Consider the following 22448-nt stretch of genomic DNA (forward strand, 5'->3'; position numbering starts at 1 on the left):
AGATGAGGTAAACCACAAAGATCAGCTATGAAAATCCATGCAAATGGTTTTGGAATTCATTTCCTGGTACAACATGGATTTGCCCCTTGAAAGCACTTGCATTAATACTGAGAAAGTAAAGAATAGGAAATGAATAAATTGTACGTGTATAAATTTTGTGCAAACTCTTTAACTTCTTTAGTTGCTCTCTCATATTTTTCATTGCTTGTTGGTCTAGATGGCTTGTGGATGTACCGTAAGTGCAGCCAGTGGACGCAGGCTGAGAGGGATGTAGCCACCCACGTTTTATCATCCCTTTGCTGTGCCCCTCAGAATAGCTGTAGGACTTGTGCAATTTCACTCCAGATTTGTTTTATGCAGGTGGTCTGCAGGAACACTAATGTAGTCTCTTTGCTACTAATGTGCTCCTAGTTACCTCTGTCTGTGTTAAAATTCAACAGCAGGTTGTGCTCGCAGTTTGCAATCTGCCCTGTTAAAGGTGTTTCGGCAGAGTTTGCACATTCCAAAGACTGCCTTATAATGTTGCACACACCCTGTGCCACTCCCTGCTCCCCACTCCCCCGCCCAGGAACATGCTGGATTGATTCTGTCTCTGTTGGTGCTGATCGTTTATCTCAGCAGGTAAAGAAACTCTTCTGTGTTTCCTAAACAGCCTCCAGCCTGAAACAGCAGGGATTTTTTGGTTTTTGCGTTACCCATCCACCTGCCATTAATGGTTTCATCACCACTGAAAGACCCTCTACTACTGAGATTTCAAACCTTATTGTGCTGTGGTCACTGTTGCTTAGGGGAACAGCCATACTTGCCTCTTGTACACAAAACTAAATTGAGCAGAGCTTATCCTCCTATGAGCTCCAGAAGGAGCTGCTCCAAAAAGAAGACATTTATAGTATCAATAAGCTGCTTCTCTAAACCATGTACAGATGTGTTATTCAACCAGTTAATATTGGGGTAGTTAAAATCACCCATTATTATTTTTCTGGCAGATTTTGCCACTTCATTAATATCTTTCAACATACTGAGTTGCTTGGCTGCTCCTTCTTTTACATGGTTTATATCATATCATGCCATCACAGCATATTCTGTAGTTTTGAGTTAATTGCTCAATTAACAGTGGTATTCATGAAGTGCTAGGAAAATTCCACAACTAATGATTTGGACAAATTCAAAATAGGTTGGTATTCCATAGTTTTAAATGTCATACATGCCAATATCTGCAGGCATAAGACTATGAAGGCTTAGAACTCGATAGCTCAGAAACTCGAGTCTAAAAATCATAATAAAATCGTCAGGCATACGTATAGCCCCCACTAGTCCCCATGTAAGGGGTTCTGTGCCAGCCTACTTGTTTCTTGGGATGGTCAGGACAGAGAGGTAGGGGCATGGAATGACTCCTCGGTCACTTCATGGGTGGGTCTTGTGGAGGTGCAAAAGGAGGCGGGGGGACAGTGCTGATGAACCCCGATTCTTCCACCCTCCTGGCCTCTGAGTCTTGTTTATGGAAGCATTGTAGAGGCTGCTATAATAACCATTGTATAGATGTTTGCAGGCACTGCAGAAACAGAGGAGTGATGGTGATTGGAGGGCGATTGAAAGGTTTGTAGTGGACTTTTCTTCTCTCCCTGCGGACCATGGTTGGGTGTAGGTGCAGAACAGATAGTTAACTCTAATGGGCCATTGTTCTCAGCTGTTGTTTGGAGCTGCCAACTAGCTCTCTAGGCAGTGGGCTGATTCTTTGTCTCACCAGCTGCCATGCAAGGATATCAGGGGATCATTGCCCTACCCATATTTGCCACTCCCCAGCACTTTCACTTTCACTTATGGCATGGGGGGGGAATGAGGAGGACTCATGGACCATGCCCGGGGGTCAAGTTGATGCAGTGTGGCTGCAGAGTAGCTTCATGGCCACTTCCAAATAGGCAGAGGTTTTCCTCTCTGGATTCTACTTCCCAGGTTCAGGGATCAGATGCCTGCAGGGCTTTGGTCAGGCTCTGCACTCTGAAAACAACAGGGGCAAGATTTGGCATCATGGCTTTTGTCTGATTTTTGTACATTACTCATTTCACTAATTTAAAATCTTTCTGTACTGTGCTGATGATCTGATGCAAGACTGTACTGAGTTGTAATGGTTTGCATACAAGAAAAAGGTTTTAATCGAGCAAAACACTTAAATATGTGTAACTTCAAGCTCATGAGGAAAGGAGTACTTGTGGCACCTTAGAGACTAACCAATTTATTTGAGCATAAGCTTTCGTGAGCTACAGCTCAATTCATCAGATGCATTCAGTGGAAAAATACAGTGGGGAGATTTACAGACCTAAAAGTGGCAATTTAAAAGTGACAAAATAAAACTGAATGCATCCGATGAAGTGAGCTGTAGCTCACAAAAGCTTATGCTCAAATACATTTGTTAGTCTCTAAGGTGCCACAAGTACTCCTTCTCTTTTTGCGGATTCAGACTAACACGGCTGCTATTCTGAAACTTATGACTTCAGTTGCTGAATAGTCCCATTGACCATGTGTGTGCTTAATTCCTTTCTGGAATAGTATTGATTATGTGTATTTTGATGCTAATTTGTTCAAATTTACATTAAATAACTGAAAAACTAGTAGAAGATATAATGACATTTGGACTTTCTCTTCAGTCCTGCTTGGAGATATTGCGGATGCCTTAAAGACATTATAATTTACATTTTATAACAAAAAATATAGTGAATTGTCTTATTCCTCTTGGCAACACAGCAAAACTATCATTAAAATTTTTCATCAGTATTCTGTTTAGAGTTTTGTAAACTGAACACTACAGTGCTAACAGATCATTTTTTAGTTGCTTTTTACAGTTCTTTCACATCTTTATAGTATCATAGTAAAGCTGAATTTTCCAGCTATGTGGAAAGTAGAGTAAAGGCAGCACTAGAATCTACATTAAAGTGATTCAATACTCTTTGGAGAAAAACCTTCTTGACTTGAGATCTGATACAGTATGTGGTTTGGGGGCAGTTGTAAAAGAGTTGCCAATAAACTTGAATGCTAGCAATGAAAGCTGCTTATAGCACATTGAAATTTAGGGGTATTTTCTTTTCTCTGTAAACACACGTGACTAACATTAGCATTAATGGGAGTTACATGTACAAATGGAAGAGAGAGTATACCCAAGAGAGCAATCTGATGTTTCAAAATTTAAAGATGGGAGGGATCAATTTGCTTGCAACTCATTTCTGCCTGAAAATAAAGGCAAATACCTGATCTCCTAAGATAAGTACCATTCTGCCTATAAATTACTCCTAAACATTCTACTCTGAAGCCTTTAATCTGAACTTTAATCTGAGCAGGGAGAGCAAAAAATATGGATTTGTTTATTAGTGGGTCTATGTAAAAACAAAATACGAACACCCCCCCTCCTCACACACACACACAAAAAGAGTCTCATCAAAGTTCTATGATTTTGGGTCCAGTGAGTTTAAAAGGCGGTGTGGTCAAATGATTAGAGGACTGGACTGGGATTTCTGGCTCTGCTGTGTGACGGTGGGCAAGTCACTTTCCCTCTCTGCACCTGTGTTTCCTTTCCCATGCTGTCTGTCTTCTCTGTTTAGTCTGTAAGTTCATCAATAATGCTGTGATTCTGGTTGGGGCCTCTAGGTGCTATTGTAATACAAATAAATAATAATATAATTCTGAAACCATACTAGTCCAGTTGAAAATTCCTTCCTGTTAATAAAAGGGTATTTTTTGTTTTTGCAAGTAATCATTTGTACAACAGACTTCTTACCAACTATCATTATTTTGCACTGCAAACTTAATTTCAAATTATAATTGAAATATATATGAAAATAATCTCTTCTCTTTGGTTACTTATATTTTTGCCATAATCATATTAGGCTCCCATAGCAACATATGAAAACATTAACACAAGTTCCTTTTGTATATGACTAGATGATCATAATGGTCCCTTCTTACCTTAGTATCTATGGTTGAACATTTCCCCTGTAGAACTGTGCAGCATGCTGTGTTCACAAAGAAAATGCATCCAGCTTGATTGCTGCTTACTGTTGTTTCTCTGAAGATATGTTTTGGGGTTAGCTATTTTTATTTGCATTGTTTTCCAGATCAAGTACAGTAAGTTAATTAAACAATAACCTTAATGGAATCTGAGTTTGTGACCCAATAGCCACCTACTTCTGACATATACATCTGAGGGTGAACATTAGACTTTCTTTACTGAGGTAGTTTCTAACTTTATTAACAGTGTTGCTTTTATTCCAAATTAAAAATATAACATTAAATGAACAAAAAATCAGATCCTATCCTGGATTACTGGTGTAAATTCCCCAAACCAAAGAGTGGCAGTGACCTAAAAAATGGAGGTATCATAAATGTTAGTTTTAATTACATTCAGATACCACAGTGAGAACATGAATAGGATAGAATTATTATTAAATTTATGGAAATCAGCAATTAATATAAAAAAACCCAAATTTCAGTTAGCCATAATTTAAATGAAGATGCTACCTATTAAAGTAGTGGCAGTTGGTATAATCCAAATAGATTCTTCCTCTAAAATAGTATGGAAAAAATGGGGGAGATATTGGATTTTTTTCTATACTTCATTCAGTAGGAATGAAACAAAAGCTTCTTAGCAGGATAATAATATTAACAATACTGATACTAAAATTTTAAATGTTATATATTAATGTATGTGTTGATGATAATTTTCACTCTAAGGATCTCAAGCATTTCAGAGAGATGTATTACACCATCATTAATTTGGAGTTTTCAGATAATCACATCTTGCCATGAGATAGATATTGACCCAAAATATCAGAAAAATATTGCAAATGAATGATGACCCAAACACATAATAGATATATAATTCTGTCTCAGGGAGGTCTAAAGGCCACCTTTAAGAAGGTAATTGAGCTGGTTAAATAAGATAGTTTGCAAAGAAAGCTTGTTTGTTGTTCTATGCCAGTCTGTAGATCTACCAGAACATCTGGTATGGGATTGTTAGCACAGACGGGGAGGCAGCTTCTGAACTTAAGACAGACTGCCAAAAGGCTTCCACCTTGCTGTACCCTATCATGTGTCCACAAAGATGCAGGATGATAATTTTCAGCATTTGTGCTGTAGTATGGAGTAATAACCTGGCATCAGTGAAAAGAGGTTTGTTTATAGCTTATCTATTTGAGAGATGTTTGCTTTGCTTTAGGAAGATACTTCTCCCAGCAAAACCATATTGTGAAGTTCCTCCCCTTGTGCAGTGCAAATAGCCAATAAAGATCAACCAAATCCTAAAAACAATTGCTGCACAAAATGTTAATGACTTTTTGTAGCAGTCTAAATGACAAGATCTTTGTTGCTTTCAAGCCTCAGATAAACCAAAGACTTGACAAACTCTAAGGAGTTAAGGTGAGTCAGACATCCCCTTCTCAGTAAAAGGCTTTGCTGCATCACTGCTAGGACAAAAAGGGAAGTGCCTCTCCACCAGCTGCAAACAAAAAAGGGACTCTGAATACTAATGAAGGATGGAGGGTTCAGTAACAGAGAAACAGAGGCTCTATAGATAAGCAAATATTTTCCCACGACATCTCAGTCTGAATTGTTGTAACCAGAGGAAGTAATATTACTAAGAAAGTATTTAAATGTCTTTAACAGATATTAGATGGTGAAGTGGACTAGACAACATTTTCCTATCCAGACTCCAGTGTGAGAGATCCATTGAAACACAATCTTTGAGAGTATCCACTTAATCTGTGAGTCTAGAAACAAGATTAACTTGGTCATCCTATTAATCACCAGAACTTCAGGCACAAAAGGTTTCCCAGAGGAGTTAATTCAGGGCAGTGAAGTTCACAAGGTTCATTGTGTTAGGAGACTTCAGTGCAAACCTGGACAACGTCTCTGACTCAGCGTTACAGAATCTCCTGCCTGATCTGTTGACTCATGGGCCCTCTCTAGACTTACATACGCAGCCCAGATATACCCTTGACTGGATCCTTGTGCTGGATGTGAACATAAAGAATACAAGATTCACACTTCTATCACTTTGCCCTTCTGCTCTGACCACTCCTTACAACAGATCTCACAGGACAAAAGAGACAACCCTCTCTTAAAAATTCACATTGGTAGGAGTTGTACAAACACTACCAGCATTCAAGCACATCACATTTGACTCTGATCCCTTGCCCTTCCTGGCAAGTAAAAGAGATCAGAGAACATCTGTGACATTTACTTGCAGAGGCTGCCAACACCTTCTTCAGGGAGGGAATTCTGCTCCCCCCCGCTAAAGCATACAATTGTGCATCTGTTATTAAAGAAACAGTCACATAATGCTGGGCTCCACACCAATTACTGTCCGGTACCAAACTTCCCTTTTCGAAGAGAGCTCATCAAGAAGGTAGCAAAAGGTTTAGTATGTCAGCTGTCAGCTACCAGTGTACCGAGCCCTTCACAACTGGGGTTTGGATCTGGGCACCTGCTGTTTCGGTGGATGACCTTCTCCAGTAGACAAGGGGTCATCCTTCTTGGATCTCTCTGATCACCAAACTCCCCTGGCCAAACATTCCTTAGCTCCCAAGATTCTTGTATGTGGTGCCCCTCAAGGCTCAAGCCTTTTCTCCCCATCATCTTGAATATCTTTGTGAAGTTGCTGTGGAACGAGGTTAGATATCACACAATGGAGTGCCAGCAATACACAGACAATACCCAGCTCTACCTTTTTCTCATGGTAGATGTAAATGTTACCAGCTCCCAGCTCTCTCAATGTCTAGCACCTGGATGAAAATAAACTTGCTGAAGCTGAACCTAGGCAAAATAGGTGGTGCTGATAGCAAGAGGGAAGCACTTTGAAGAAATCCCTTTCTCCATAACATCTCCATTTATTGAGTGCATATACCACTAACAGTAGTTCACACCCTCAAGGTCTTTTTTGACTTCTCAGTGTTTTTGGATAATCAAATAACCACAAGTCTGAAAAATCCTCAGTTCCACTTGTAGCTGGCCAGAAAACTGCTCCCCATTGTGTTGGTCACAGTTTTGCCAAGATAATCCACATATTCTTAATCACCCTACTTGATTACTCATGCCTAATGAACACAATCAACCTAAAAAACCCTCTAGCTAGTACAAAATACAGCCACATCCCCTTCGTAGCACAGATTCTTGTGAACACATCAAATTTGTGCTTAGTTTGCTTTGGTGTCTCCTCATTAAACATGGAATCCAACAGGAGATCTCTCTCCTAATATTCAAAGCCCTCCATGAGACTGGTCTCAGTTGCTTGAGAGAGTGCTTCTCCTTACGTGAGGATGACCTTCCAACAGATCAATTAAACTGCTGAACAATTGTGCGTGTAAGAGACCGAACTTTCCTGGGAGCCAGACCTAGAGGATTGAATGCACTCCCACAAAAGGTAATGACCATTGGCCTCACTGCATTCAGAGCTAAATGCAAAACTCGCGTCTTTGGCTGAGCATTTCCATAGTCGCTCCTCATGCACATGTAACGTAAGTTATTTACACCCATCTAGTCTACACTCAAAATAAACACATTCTTCTACCTGTACAGGTCTTAGTCCTACTGGGAAGAGAGAGAGAGTTGGTTTTAGTAATTATTCTTCTGTATTTTTTATTAATGAGGAGGCCCTCAGATACTATGTTGATGATGGTCACATAAGTAGCTAGCTAGAGAGAGGCTGGGATGGTTAGCAGTAAAGCTCAGCAGACTAGTGAACTCCCACATTAGTATTTTTCAGAGACTCTCATCTCATTTAGATGAGCACATAGAAGAAATTAGTTTCCAAGGGAAAGAGGAAAAAAAATTAAAACCCTCATCTAAGAGATCTAGAGTTCCACCCTCTTCTGAATTAATATTAAGAGTTCTGAGTTATAGATACTTTCTTCCTCCCTCTTTGAATTATCTTCATTTTCCTGCCCTCTGAACATGGCAGAGAACTCAAATTCAGATTTTGTGAATTCTGGTTCTGGATTTTAAGTTAGACTCTCAATATTTTGACACAATGGTCAAGAGGATATGAAAATGTGAGGAGTTCAAATAAAGAGAGAGAAAGTTAAATCTGGGAAGTTGTGGAAGATTAATTGATTGATTTATGAGAGGGGAAACTCCCAGAAAATCTCACATGCTGAAGAGACAACAGATAAAATGCTATAGAGTCCAGAAATCTAATATAACCAATATGGATGTATTGATTGTGTCCCTAGCAAAGGACACTATGATCCAAATAGTGTTGGATAGAAATTATGTTGGAGAGCAAAGAAATGTAGAAATTATGAGCCAGTTGCATGGCTGTTGACTTCAGTGTCAGTCTGCATCACAGAACTGAAAGATATACAAAAATGTAACAATCATTATCATAGTCTGTGGATACCTTATTTCCTTTCCATTAGATCTGTGGTATATAATGCTGTTGCAAGGAGATACCTGTGGTTTAAACCAAGGCACGCAGAATCACAAGCTAAGGAACAAGTCGTTGAGTGCCAGGTTACTAGAGCTCAGAGCTGCACTAATACCTTTGAGATGTAAGACAATTCAGAACCAGACGTTGGTGATGTCAAACAACAGCGTAGTGTCCTCAGATCTGGATAGGACTATGTGCCATTAGCATGTGTACATCTCCCCAGCTATTTGCTAATGTGCACATCCTGTGCTCATTCCTGTAGTGTTAGCATTTCTTCATGTCAATACTGAATGCAGGCCAATCCTGCTCGCCAAGAAAGTTAAATCTTTAGCATAGTTTACCAAGCTGATTCAAAAGGACTTCCAGTAAACACCTTCTTTATTCTTCATTCAAAGTTTTCTGCATTGCAATCTGCAGGACTCTTCTTCTTTTTTCATGCCAAAATATTTCAGCTCTTTCAGTTCTGCTATAGAGCAATATTGGAGACACAAGAGCCAAGAGGTATTACCTTTAGCCGTGATTTTGAGGAATGGTTGTATACTAGTTTTAACACTAAGAGGAAGGAATCTTTGTTTTCTTACTGTGTGCTGTGTATGTATAAAACCAGTTTTAAATCAGAGCTTATTCTCAAATTAATTCGGTAGATAAGTTTCTGTTCAGTATTTGCATCTTGGAAGAATCTTGTTCTTGATACAGCTGAGTGGGAGGATCCTTCTTTGTAGACAGCCCTGACTGATAATTTTGGAACTGTCTCCTTCTCTGGCTCTGGAAATATATCATCTTATGGTAGATGGGTTGCTGGACATGCTCTTTTGGAAGAAGGAAACTGACAAGTTAGCAACATTTTCCATTGGCAATTCTCCAGAACAACAAACAGTCCCTAATAGGTCTTTGCAAAAAGAACAGGAGGACTTGTGGCACCTTAGAGACTAACAAATTTATTTGAGCATAAGCTTTCGTCCATCTGATGAAGTGAGCTGTAGCTCACGAAAGCTTACGCTCAAATAAATTTGTTAGTCTCTGAGGTGCCACAAGTACTCCTGTTCTTTTTGCGAATACAGACTAACACGGCTGCTACTCTGAAACCTGTAATAGGTCTTTGTGTATTTGCTTTTTTATGTTAATGTTTTGCTCCCTTTGTGATAAAACAAGGTTTTTTAACAGGGTTGCTACATAGCTGCTGGATAGTTAAAGGTGGATGACTATCAAATTTATAATTGAGAAATTTTGCAGAATAGCTACATTTATGAAATGTTTTGCATACTACTTTGTACTTTTTTATTATCACTTGAATTCATTTCCATTTTACACCCTCTTATTCTAGATATTCCTCAACTAAGGTAAATTGTCATCCATTGACTTCCATGGAGCTATGACAATTTCTACCAGCTGAGGATCTTCCCTTCATGGTTTTATTACTCGACTTCACTTATTTTTATCTCCTTACTCAGTATGAAAAGATGGGTGAAATGTTCAAAAGTGTCGAATTCCCCTTTTCATAAGTGACTTAGGCACTTTAGAATCCTTTTGAAATTTTTAACCCCTACATTATTTTTGAAAACGGGAATGAGGCTCCTAAATCATATAGGTGCTTTTGAAAACTTTCTCCAGGATCTTTTTAAACACATTGTGGGAAGCTTTCTGCTAAAAAAAAAAAAAAAAAAAAAAGATAGAGAGAAGCTACAATTAAATTGGTTGGTTAAATGTTTAGTTGGCTAGCTGTTTTTTTCATATAATCTGTTTGAAGTGCCTCAGTAAAGATTAGATCATTTTTAAAATATCTATCTCTGCAGCAGTTCTATTTCCTTCTCCTCTATTTATAATAAAAATTCCACACAAAATTCTAAGAGTATAGTGGGTTGATGGGGAGAAGGGTGGCACTAAATCTCCTGGAGGGCAGATGTTTGGCTCCAGAAAACATTTTTTTCTGTAAACTTATATGTCTGGTTAGAGTGAAGTGAAGTGGGGATAGGGGGAAGGGAATGTATTTTTCATCTGTGGACCATCAATAAGTGGCATATGATTGAATCCAGATAGATCCATAACACCAATATATGGAAGAGTGAAAAAATTTTCTTGATCCTTTCGATTTCTAGCTAAGTCTTAGGCTGCCGCTATCATCCTGTGCTGCTCTGTCTTGGGCTTTGGGACACAAGTTTCTGAAGAATTTATGTACTGTAAAATAGATAGTCTCCATTACACTATGATCTCAGAAAGAGGGTTCTTCCAACAGAAATAACACATGGAAATGATAGAAAAACACAAACTCCATGGAAAAAGCATGTTTTGGATGATAGAATTTGGTGTGTTTTAGAGCCGTATTTTGGTAAATCTTGACATCCCCAGACCACTAAAAATGCTAATAATAAACACATGGCCGAGAGGTGTAGCATGTCTTGTCTTTGTTGTCAAATGGAGATCCATTCCTAGTTGCATGTTTGAGGTTGGATGACTGCTAGCAAAAATGCCACTTCATCAGTAGGCATGTCCCACCTTGCATATATCAGCTTAAATTGGACTATTATTATTACTGTATTCACAGTTGCTTTGCTTTTAAAATCACATCTTGAAACAAGGCACTGTTTATCATAGGAACTTGCAGCATCTCATGAGGCACATCTGCTTTAATCTGTGCTATGTCACTTCAAGATTGCTTTGGAGTAGATAGAAATTTTGAGCTTTGACACATACAACCTTGTTTAACTGTCCTGAACTTTGAAGAGGAAGAGTCTGGAGTCATTAGTAGTTCAAAGTATTCGGAAGCAAAGATGGAGCAATGGATTAATGGATTATATTCTACCTCTACACACTTGGGTATAGTGGCAAGTGAAAATGAATTTAGTGGTCAAATACTAATGCAAAATTGATGTTTGCTCATATGACAAAATCAGGACACAGTTTAGCAAGCTAAGCAACGTCTACTGAAGAAAGGCCAAGGAGCAAGAGTCTTGCAGACAATACTGAAAAATGTGCTGTTTAGTAACACTTGCATTCTTACGTGAAGGGATCCACTTTTGAAAATGCATGACATAATGAAGTGTATAAACAGCAATTACAAAAACTGTAGTTTTGCTACCTATCTTTAAGGCAAGTTTTCATATAGCTTATATTGTCCAAAAGATTTTACTCGCTGGCTCCTGACCAAAACGACCAATGAGGAGACAAGATACTTTCTTGGAGGGGGCGGGGAGAAACAAAGGTTCTCTCTGTCTGTGTGATGCTTTTGTCGGGAACAGAAAGGAATGGAGTCTTAGAACTTAGTAAGTAATCTAGCTAGATATGCGTCAGATTCTGTTTTGTTTACATGGCTGAGAAAATAAGCTGTGCTAGATGGAATGTATATTCCGGTTTCTGTGTCTTTGTGTAACTTAAGGTTTTGCGAAGAGGGATTCTCTATGTTTTGAATCTGATTACCCTGTAAGGTATTTACCATCCTGATTTTACAGAGGTGATTCTTTTACTTTTTTTCTTCAAATAAAATTCTTCTTTTAAGAACCTGATTGCTTTTTCATTGTTCTTAAGATCCAAGGGTTTGGGTCTGTGTTCACCTATGCAAATTGGTGAGGATTTTTATCAAGCCTTTCCCAGGAAAGGGGGTGTAGGGTTTGCGGAGGATTTGGGGGGAAAGACGTTTCCAAGCGGGCTCTTTCCCGGTTATATATATTTGTTAGATGCTTGGTGGTAGCAGCAATAAAGTCCGAGGACAAAAGGTAAAATAGTTTGTACCTTGGGGAAGTTTTAACCTAAGCTGGTAAAAATAAGCTTAGGGGGTTTTCATGCAGGTCCCCACATCTGTGCCCTAGAGTTCAGAGTGGGGAAGGAACCTTGACAGCATCCTTTAATGGAAGTCAGATGCTACTGAGGAAAGGAGCACTCAAGGAATACCAGGCCATTGTGGAGAAGCTAAATTAATTCTTTGCATCATTCTTCACTGTAGCGGCTGTGAGGGAGATGCCCACACTTGAGCCATTCCTTTTAGGTGACAAATCTGAGGAACTGTGTCAGATGGAGCTATGAATAGTGGTGGTTTTGGAATGAATTGACAAATTAAACAGTAATAAGTCATCCGGACCAGATGCTATCTACTCAAGAGTTCTGAAGGAACTCAAATATGAAATTGCAGAAATAACAACTGTGGTATGTAATTTATTGCTTAAATCAGCGTTTGTACCAGATGACTGGGAGTAACTAATGTAACACTTATTTTTTTTATATTTTTTTAAAGAGAGGCTTCAGAGGCAATCCTGGCAATTACAGGCAGGTAAGCCTAACTCCAGTACCTGGCAAATTAGTTGAAACTGTAGTAAAGAACAGAATTATGAGATGCATAGATGAACGGGATATGTTGGGGGAGAGTCAACATGGCTTTTGTAATGGGCAATCATACCTCACCAATCGATTAGCATTCTTTGGTGGTGTCAGGGTGTCAAACACATGGACAGTTGATATAGTTAGTATACTTGGACTTTCAGAAAGCCTTTGACAAGGGCCCACATACAAGGCTCTTTGGTAAAGTAAGCAGTCATGCGATAAGAGGGAAGGTCTCTCATGAATTAGTAACTCGTTAAAAGATAGGAAATAAAGGGTAGGAATAAGTGATTAGTTTTCACAATGGAGAGAGGAAAATACCAGGGTCCCCCAGAGATCTGTACTGGAATCAGTGCTGTTCAACAGATTCACAAATGATCTGGAAAAGGGGTAGACACTGAAGGTGGCAAAGTTTGCAGACAATACAGAATTATGGAAGATAGTTAAGTCCAAAGATGACTGTGAAGAGCTACAAAAGGGTCTCACACAACTGGTTGATTGGGCAACAAAATGGTAGATGAAATTTAATGTTGTGATATTTGCAAAGTAATGCACGCTAGGAAAAAAACCATCTCAACTATACATACAAAATGATGGGGTCTAAATTAGCTGTTACCACTCAAGAAAGAAATCTTGGAGGTGTTGTGGATAGTTCGCTGAAAACATCTGCTCAAGTTGCAGTGGCAGTCAAAAGATCTAACAATATTAGGAATCATTAGGAAAGGGATAGTTAAAACCACAAATATCATCATGCCACTACGTAAATCCCTGGTGTGCCCATCCTTAACTATTGGGTGCAATTCTGGTACCGCCATTAAAAATATACATTAGAATTTGAAAAGGTACAGAGGACAACAAAAATGATTTGGGGTGTGGAACAGCTTCCATATGAGGAGAGATTAAAAGTGTTCAGTGTTCAGCTTAGAAAAGAGATGACTAAAAGGGGCTATTGTAGAGGTCTATAAAATCATGAATGGTGTGGAGAAAGTGAATAGGAAAATGTTATTTACTCCTTCACATAACACAAGAACCAGGAGTCACCCAGTGAAATTAGTAGGCAGCAAGTTTAAAACAAACATAGGGAAGTACTTCTTCACACAGCCAACTGTGGAACTTGTTGCTAGGGGTGTTGTGAAGACCAAAAGTATAAATGAGTTTAAAAAAAAATAAGAAAAGTTCAGGGAGGATAGATCCATCAATGGTTATCAGCCAAGATGCTCAGGGGTGCAACCTCATGCTCTGGGTATCTCTAAACCTCTGACTGCCAGAAGTTGGGACTGGATGACAAGATGAATCACTTGATAAATTGCCCCGTTCTGTTCGTTCCCTCTGACACATCTATCACCGGCCATTGTTGGGAAAGAGCTACTGGGCTAGATTGACCATTTTGGTCTGATCCAGTATGACCAGCTTATGTTTTTATGACCTTTTTAAAGGTTTTTTTTTTTAAATAGGCACACCAGAAGTGAGGCTCCAATATATAATATCCTGACTGTACATGGAATATGTACCTCTTTAATCAAATTGAATAAATTTTAGGATTAAATAGCCTTAAAGCCCTGATGCACAAAAGCACTTAAGCATGTGCAGAAGTCCTGGTGAAGTCAGTGGGAGTTAAAACATGTGCTTAAGTGCTATGCCTAATTGGGGAGTAAATCAATAAACAATTAAAACAATCAAGTCATACACTCAGTTATAAAATGCAACTCACAATGTTGTATTCTCGTTAATACAGTTTCAGAAAGGCCATTAGGTTCATGCGATTAATGTGTGAGGTTAATATCCACAATTTGCCAGGTCTGTTACAAAGGGATCTTGTTGGTCCTTGACCAAATTTTTCTTAATTTTTAATTTTAGTAGTCCTTTGATATCTTCAAATTAGAATTTAAATAGAAAGTATGCAACCTTTGCAAGGGAATTTATCTGTATTCAAGTTCTAAAATTATGTATGGAAAGGAAATAAAGGTGTATTTGAGAGAGCAGTGTTAATCAGACTCCTCAGTGGAGTCTGAAGGAGACACTTCGTGCCACTGTTTTGTGCAGTAGATCATGAAAGCGGAGTTGTAAATGTCATTGTGCTACAAGTACAGTAGTAAAATCTTTTTATTAATCGTAAGGTTAGTTCAATAGCTTTGCTTTCAGCTTCTCTGTACAAAACACTGTTCATGGAAATGTTATTCATGGATTTGCTCTTGCCCAGCAAAATCATAAAGTCCAACTTGGCTTTTTGACACTAACTAAACTATCTGGATTAGGTAAAGCTGATCTTAAAAGAGAGAAATTGGATACTTGGCAAACCCAGCCGATATTTAGAGACACTCTTGGAGCTGATAAGGGTCATCATAAATTTAAACATTACCTTGCTGTGCACAGAAACCACACTAATAAATGGCTTTGAATTTTTTATGAATGACTGAGCATCCTGTTTCCCTAATAAGTCCAAACTGTTTTTTTTATTATTTTTTTGGATGAAGGATGCTGTAGAGAAGCTACTGATGAAGTGTCATATAATTTTACAAGTTGCATAACTGCTTTTAACTACTAAACTCTCTCTGATTAAAATAACAATTGAGCTTGTAATTTTTCTGAACAGCTGCTGCTACAAGGGGTCATTACCTTGGAGAGCTTTGAAATAATCGTACTCCTAATACATGAGTTATGTAGCCATGTTTTACAGCAATGCACAAAGTTTAAAGCCTATAGTAGAATGTTATTTGAAAGCTGTCAAACCATGTTAAAAAAGACTGCATCGTCAAAGGCCCTTGTGGCCAGGATTCAACATGTAGCCTTGTCTTACTCATTATAAAATGCATGTTTATAAAGTTCCACAGAGCATCCAATTCCCAATTCACTTATATCAGCAAGACTTAACTTGCTCATTAATCTAAATTCTTTTGCAACTTTAATCTACATGTTTAATTAATCATAAAATGAGGCGGTAAGTAATTTCAGCAATGTGTGGCTTGTTATCAGATGCATTTAATCACTCTTCTGTGAGCTCATTTGGAAACACCTGAAGATGTCGAGAGCAGTTTGAATAAGCATAAATTATTCTTTGTCAGTGTACTTCACTCAACTAATAAGACATTAATTTAAAAGGTACTGTTCGTCATTTTTAGATCTTCACCAATATTTTTAGCTTAGCAATATAACTCTAATTGTATATACTGTATGATTCACAACAGAGTGCCCAACACTGAAAAGGGTAAGAATTTTATTGAATTCATTCTCATTTACATGTAATTATATCATGTAATCTTAGTTTTAATGAGGATTAACCATAGTTATCAAATGTCTTAAGTATTCAAACATTTTTGGAATAAGCTGCTAATTAATTAAAATGTTAAAAATTATGAGATGATACAGAGAATTCTGGGATCTTAATTCTTCTACATATGTGCTTGATAAGTCTGACAATGTTTGGAAACCATATCACATCATTTTCTCCTGTAGATATTACATAGGTAGCTCAAACATATGTGGAATTAGCTTTTAATGATGACGAAACAAGAGCTACAACAGTAGTCAACTATTTTACGTGAATGGATGTTCTCAGATATTTACATGAGGTTATGTAGGGTGGAAAATAACATTCCCATTTTTTCTTGTCACTTAACTGTTGTTCAGTCAGTGATGGCATTCTAAAAAATAAGACATGACCTCAGAGCAGATAACTCACAGGAATTGAGTGAGTAATGTATCTCTGGAAGTCAGAAGTATGGGAATAAAAATTGCCTTTTACAGAATGTCATCACCTCTCCTATTTATGCAGTGAGAGGGGATGACATTCTATCAAATCATTATTTCACTGGAAATACATTTATCTACCTGCCATGGAGCCTCTCAGCTAGTCTTGCTTTTGAACACTGAAACCTTTACTGGTTGTCTTGGACGTTCCAATATGGATCATAACATGAAAAACGGGGCAGATATTGAGTTTTGAAACAAAATACAACTCACTTCTCTAGATTTTTCTTTATTGTATGCACCACCTATGAATAAGTCCTGGTCTTCTCTGACTAAGCTGTGCTTTAGTAAGAGTAATATTATTTAAAATGCCTTTCCTTTGCTACAGTATTAAAGGTGCCTGCACCATTTAAACTATAGCTGTAAATTGGGGTAGTTGCTTTCTGCCTCCTCCTGTTTTTCTTTTCTTTTCTTTTCTTTTGAGCATATGTTCCTTTCTACCACAGTTTTGTTCTTACTTTTATTCAGTCTTCCATTCCAGATGGAAGAGACTGTTTGTTCATTTGTTTGTTTCTAGAGTGCTAAGAATCTGAGAACAGTAAAGCTTTGGCAGCATCATTTAGTACTAACCACCAGCCTGGACAGTTGAACATCATTCTATGAAACCACAAAAAAACTATATACAGATTGCATTTAGCGTCTGACAAAAACACACACAAACAAGGAAATATGAGCTCCTTCTGGGCCTTCCTCCATGTAAAAGCTTTTATTTTTATTTATTTTATTTTTTTTAACTAATGGCCTGCAAAATGTCTTTGCAAAAATCTGCATTTGAGTTTCAGGGACTTACATAGTGGCAGAATTCACTAAACTAAAAAGTGATCAATCTGATTTTTTTAAATTGCTCCCAGTTTAGAGCTTGTATACCAGTAAATGTTCTCAAGTGTTTCACAATGAAGCCTTTCCAAAAGTCTAATCTGTCTGTCTTTCCCTGTGGCTTTCCTATTCAGGAGTGATATCTTCATATATTCTTATTGTGGCCAAGCAGACATCAGTCAAAATATGCAGCTACTGTTAGACTCCCTAGAACAGTGGACACCATTAAAATCTTATCATTGCTGTTTGAAAATACTTAACATTACTGTGGCACTTGTATTATTCCCTAGAAGTTTCACAAGTACCTCATTAGGGTAAATTACTCAATAGATAAATTATAAAGATTTTCATGGTAATCACTTTTGGTATTGAGTCAAACGGAACATTAAAACCACCTGTTAATATCCAAATTATATCTCTTTAATACTAAATACATTCAATTTGCATAATACTTGGTATTGACCCCATATAGAAGGCTCCAAATTTAGATTTTCTAAATCTCATTTAGGCCTTTATTTATTCCTTGGAGTCTCTGTAACCTGTGTCAAGCCAAATACTTTTATTGTCCCTTAAGGACTCATATTGAACATTTTTTTTGTAAGTTTCATAAAGGTGTTAAGATTTTAAAATATTTGCAAGCACATTTTTTGTTACTAAATAAGGGGCTACTACAAGTCCTCATAACAGTGTTATTATATTTGCATTGTATTCCAGTATTGAGAACCTAAAACATTCAAAAATTGAGTCTAGTCCTAAAAAACCCTGGGATTAATGGAAAAAAAAACACCAAACCCTCTGCATCTTTTATTTTGCCTTCTAGAGTTTGAGTCTTTAGAATTCACATTTTCAAGCTTTTCTCTACAACCAATGAGGGTTAAACGCTTGCTTTTAAAAAAGTGAAGGCTTAAATTCTGATATGTTCACATGACTCCAAGATTTGGCGCTTTCAGCAAAACACTAAAATTGCGAGACACAATACGTTTGTAAAAGTTGACACTACTGGTATTCCTTTACAATAGGGCAGATTTTGTCAATAGATAATGCACCTAAACTGGTAGATGTAAAGAGAAAGTGATAATATTGGGAACTGGTAATAGCGCATACTTCCTCAGCACAAATGATTTATTCCTGTGCTCCTGATTCACTTGTGGTGCCAGTTCCCACACTCTAGGGAAAAGGATAAAGATATGCATATGCCAAGATGAAGACAATACTTTATAAAATGCTGAGATTTTATTCATTTCCACCATGTAAACTCATAGCACAGGTTGAGATACTGCATGAACAAATTATGCCAAAAATACATCTACATTAAAAATGAAATAACTAGATAGAATAGAGAAAAATTCCTTTCAAGAGGGGAAAAATAAGTCAGAAAACAAAACACACAGAAGATTATATATGAAGAGTGGTGACTTTCCTGCTAATTCACCGTATCTAAGAAAATGTTTCCACATTTCCCAAAATTTCCAGTGTGTGATTCTGTCTCTACATTTTAGTCAAGCTAGCTTGAGTGATTGGAAAAATTTTCTCTGTCGCTGAAAGAACATGCCGCAAAGTATGGTGTTCTTCTGTTCTCCACAGGAGATGAAGTGTGTCACGTATTCAAGATGCTCTCTTGTCCTAAGAATAAAATAGCACTTGTGCTAAGTCAACTTTCCCGACAGATAGTTGAGCCTGTGTATAGTGAATACTAGTATGGTGAACTACAAGAGGGAATTCTGAATTATTTGAGGCACAGTGCCAATGTGTTTCATCTATTAAATGAATTACCTCAATGTAAGAGGTCCCTATGGTACTACAGACTTCACAGAAATATAGCCTTTGAGTATTATTTTCCACAGGATGCCTCAAGAAAAGTGAGGAAACCCAGATGAGTACCTAGGACACCTAATAATATCATACTCTGGGATGCAATCCAGACCAGGATGTTGTCACCGCTTGCCTTGCAACCTGGGTACCTTACAATGCTTTGCTGCTGTAGCTCCCAGTTTGGGATGCTCACAGCCAGCATACGAGCATGCAAGTCCCACCCAGAGTGTGTGTGTGCTAGACCTGTCTGCAGTCCCCCAGGTCCACTCTGGCTTCCCCCAGCCTTGGTTACAGCCAGCAAGGTGATCCTCAACACATGCCCAGTCCCGAATTTCCCTCAAACCGTGTTCCCTGGAGTGTCCTCCTTCCCATCCATGAGTAACTTCCAGTGAGGACCTGAAGAAGAGCTCTGGGTAGCTTGAAAACATGTCTCCTTCACCAACCAAAGTTGGTCCAATAAACAATATTACCTCACCCACCTTCTCTCTTTAATAACCCACTGCAATTTACCATATGTTGATCAGGAAATCCTAGGACAGACAGTACTGTCAAGGTAGAGTTTCTGTCTAACATAGTGGGAGAGCAAACAATCTTTCTATTTGTAAAATGAGAAAAAATTGTGTTTGTATGAAGATTTCTGATAAACCTTTAGAGGCACTCATTTAATGCTCTGGACACAATTCCATAAAGGTCTCTTTTGGAGAGAAAAATGTTGCATCCCCTCTGCCTGGTACATGTTTTAAAAAACAAAAGGCTTTTGGCCTCACAGTCACTGCTTGCAGTCTGGATGTACCTCTTGATGCGGAGACCTCAGTGGCAATTCACACACAGCCCTTAAGCCATTAGTGTATGAACTTTGTGGTTTTTTTTTTATTTTTATTTTCTTTGTGTAGTCAAATGTAATTTTAAAACCCCCCACCAACGTTGACTAACTCCAAAATGTTTGTTGTCAAAGTTCTAGAATATTTAATCTTCCAAGTCTAACAATTTATCAGCATTCTACAGAAAACCATGAAAATTGCTCACTTCAGATGGTGCCAACTGGCAAAAAATAAGTTATATTGATTGCTACTGGTTGGTTCCCTGACAAAATTCTCTTGTTGCTAGTCTCTGATTTGGTCAACAGTTCAGAACCTCTTTGTATCAGGTTCATCAGAAAAATGAGTCCAAGTGAAAATGTGATGACCCAGCAGAAAATAGAAACCTAAGAAACTTGCTAACCAGTTCAGGAGATAGATGATTCCAATTCTCAAGGTGCTTGAGGGAAAATCCTTTAAGAACACATAGCCATATAACAAACAGCCTGAGCCCTGTCACCCTGAATTGCTAGATCATCAGAAAGAAAAGCACTATAGTGAGAGACAGTAAAGGCTAAAATTCAAACATTTTCTATGAGTTCATCCAGAAAGTGAAGCTGATGACATTTTAGATGACCTCCTTTGTTGGACCTGCCTCCCTCAAAACCTCCTCCACATGAGCCAAGCTGACCTATTCTGAGAACAGCAGTCAATGCTATGCTTAGTGATCACAGGACAGACCACCAGTTTTCTTCAGGGACTCTGTCACACGAAAAGAAACCATTAAGATTAATAAGATTTCAAAATATTGCTCATCTACTCTAAAGTAAAGCATTACTGTTTCCATTTCTTCAACCAGGGTGTAAAAGAGGAAGTATGTAAAGCCCTGGAAAGATTCCTTCTGTGCTCTGGATAAACAATTATTCTGTAGTGAAATAAAGATACTAACTACGCCCTTCTATAGTATTCCAAACTTTGCACAAAACCCAATACAAGTTTGGACAGGAAACACTGGGTCTCACACAGATCAGTTCTGTGTAGCCATCTGCCTTGGCAGGGAGTGAGATAAAAACTGATTTTTTTTGTACCCTTAATTTGTAACCTTTTACCTTTGTACCCTTTTTTTGTACCCTTATTCTTGGTGTCTGAATTGGTCACACTTTATGTTAAGGGTATAGTTTACAAAGGGTTAATAATTTATTAATGGATGGTATAAGCATGTTACAGACATGAGTAGTATTAGATCTGTTTGGAAAATAGGGGAGTTTTCCACAATTTTTTTGACATTTGACTGAAAAATATTGGGGTTTTGTGTTCTCAATTTTCAGATGAAAAATCTATTTTTTGTTGTTGAGGAAAACAGACAATTTCTGCAAAAATGTTTAGTTGAAAGCTCAATTTGCTGCTGAAGAAAAGGTTATGAATAAACATTTAACTAGCCTTTAGGAGTATGCATTATAGATGGTTATAAACATAGCAGTAGATGGTGTTACAGATGGCTAAGGCAACCTACTGATTTGTTGGACTCTTTAACATTCTATAGAAATGGATTAATTGTTTATTAAAACAGTAGAGTCTTAGGTATGCTGGAGAATGGAAGGGGCTGCGCTGAGAGTGCCCCTTCCAGCTAGTGCCAGTATTCCTTCACATCTTTGGCTGTTTGGCCAGCTAACGCTAGGTCAAGACCCAGATGTACAACTCATGCTCACTGCCTCAGAACATGGAACATCAGGGAAGAGACAAGAGATTCAGGGAAGCCATTGCAGGACACAGAAAGCCATTTTTCACATCATGCCCTGGGCTTCCAACTAGAGATGGAGACACCATTTAAATCAAGAAAGTCTCTACTGTTTTGCTCTGTTGTCCACATAAGCAAGGAAAGAACTTTATTGGTTCCTTTATGTATGCAGTTTTTACAGATTTAATGTTAATTTAATGTTTGTTGGGATTTGATTTAGGAATCCAGTGGAACAGCTGGATGATATGGAATTTTTATTTGCTTAAAAAGGTGCTATCAAGGATCAATGAAGAGCCCTAGGTCCTGTTAACAGACTTTAGACAAACTCTTTTAACACTGTAACTGGATTTCTAGAGCTGATTAGGCTTGAAGTACTGCTGTCAGTCATTCCCAGGGAACAGTCTCAACTGTGACATCAGTGGAATACCTAAATTTGCTTGGATGAGTTCAGCTGATGTTATCAGAGCAGGGCATACGCTCTCTAGGACTATGAAGGGTCGTGGGTGTTCAGGCTAGTCAAGATTTGCATCAAAGCCTGGAATTTAAACTATATCATAGGGCTGCATTGGGACTGAGTTATGTGGGGTCAGCTAGAGGAACTCTTGCTCAAATATGTGGTTAACATTTTTTTAATAGGGCCCTGCGGGATAGGCTGATGAAGTATTTAATAATGAATAAATGGCACAACCACCAAACAGATCAGAAATTGGGTTTCTGATTCACATAGTAACCTCTACCGCCTTTCCTCCCACAATTTAATAGGCATTTTATTTTTAGCAATTTCGTGCTAAAAGAAGTGTGGGATCGGAGGAGGAAA

The 22448-nt window shown here is 38.1% G+C and overlaps 1 protein-coding gene across 24 annotated transcripts in view; it reads left to right on the forward strand.

The window, feature by feature from the left end:
* The window catches only part of SOX6 (SRY-box transcription factor 6), a 445473-nt gene that overhangs the window by 69956 nt on the left and 353069 nt on the right, over nt 1-22448 (forward strand). For 2 of the 24 annotated variants that reach the window (XM_073347410.2, XM_073347411.2), the window contains exon 3: nt 12639-12674. The exons of the other annotated variants lie outside the window; for them this stretch is intronic. The gene's annotated coding sequence lies outside the window, so the exon portion shown is untranslated. The remainder of the gene's footprint in view (nt 1-12638; nt 12675-22448) is intronic. 24 annotated transcript variants of the gene reach the window in all.

The sequence above is a fragment of the Lepidochelys kempii genome, chromosome 6, assembly GCF_965140285.1.
Source record: "Lepidochelys kempii isolate rLepKem1 chromosome 6, rLepKem1.hap1, whole genome shotgun sequence".
In the NCBI taxonomy this organism is placed as follows: Eukaryota; Metazoa; Chordata; order Testudines; family Cheloniidae; genus Lepidochelys; species Lepidochelys kempii.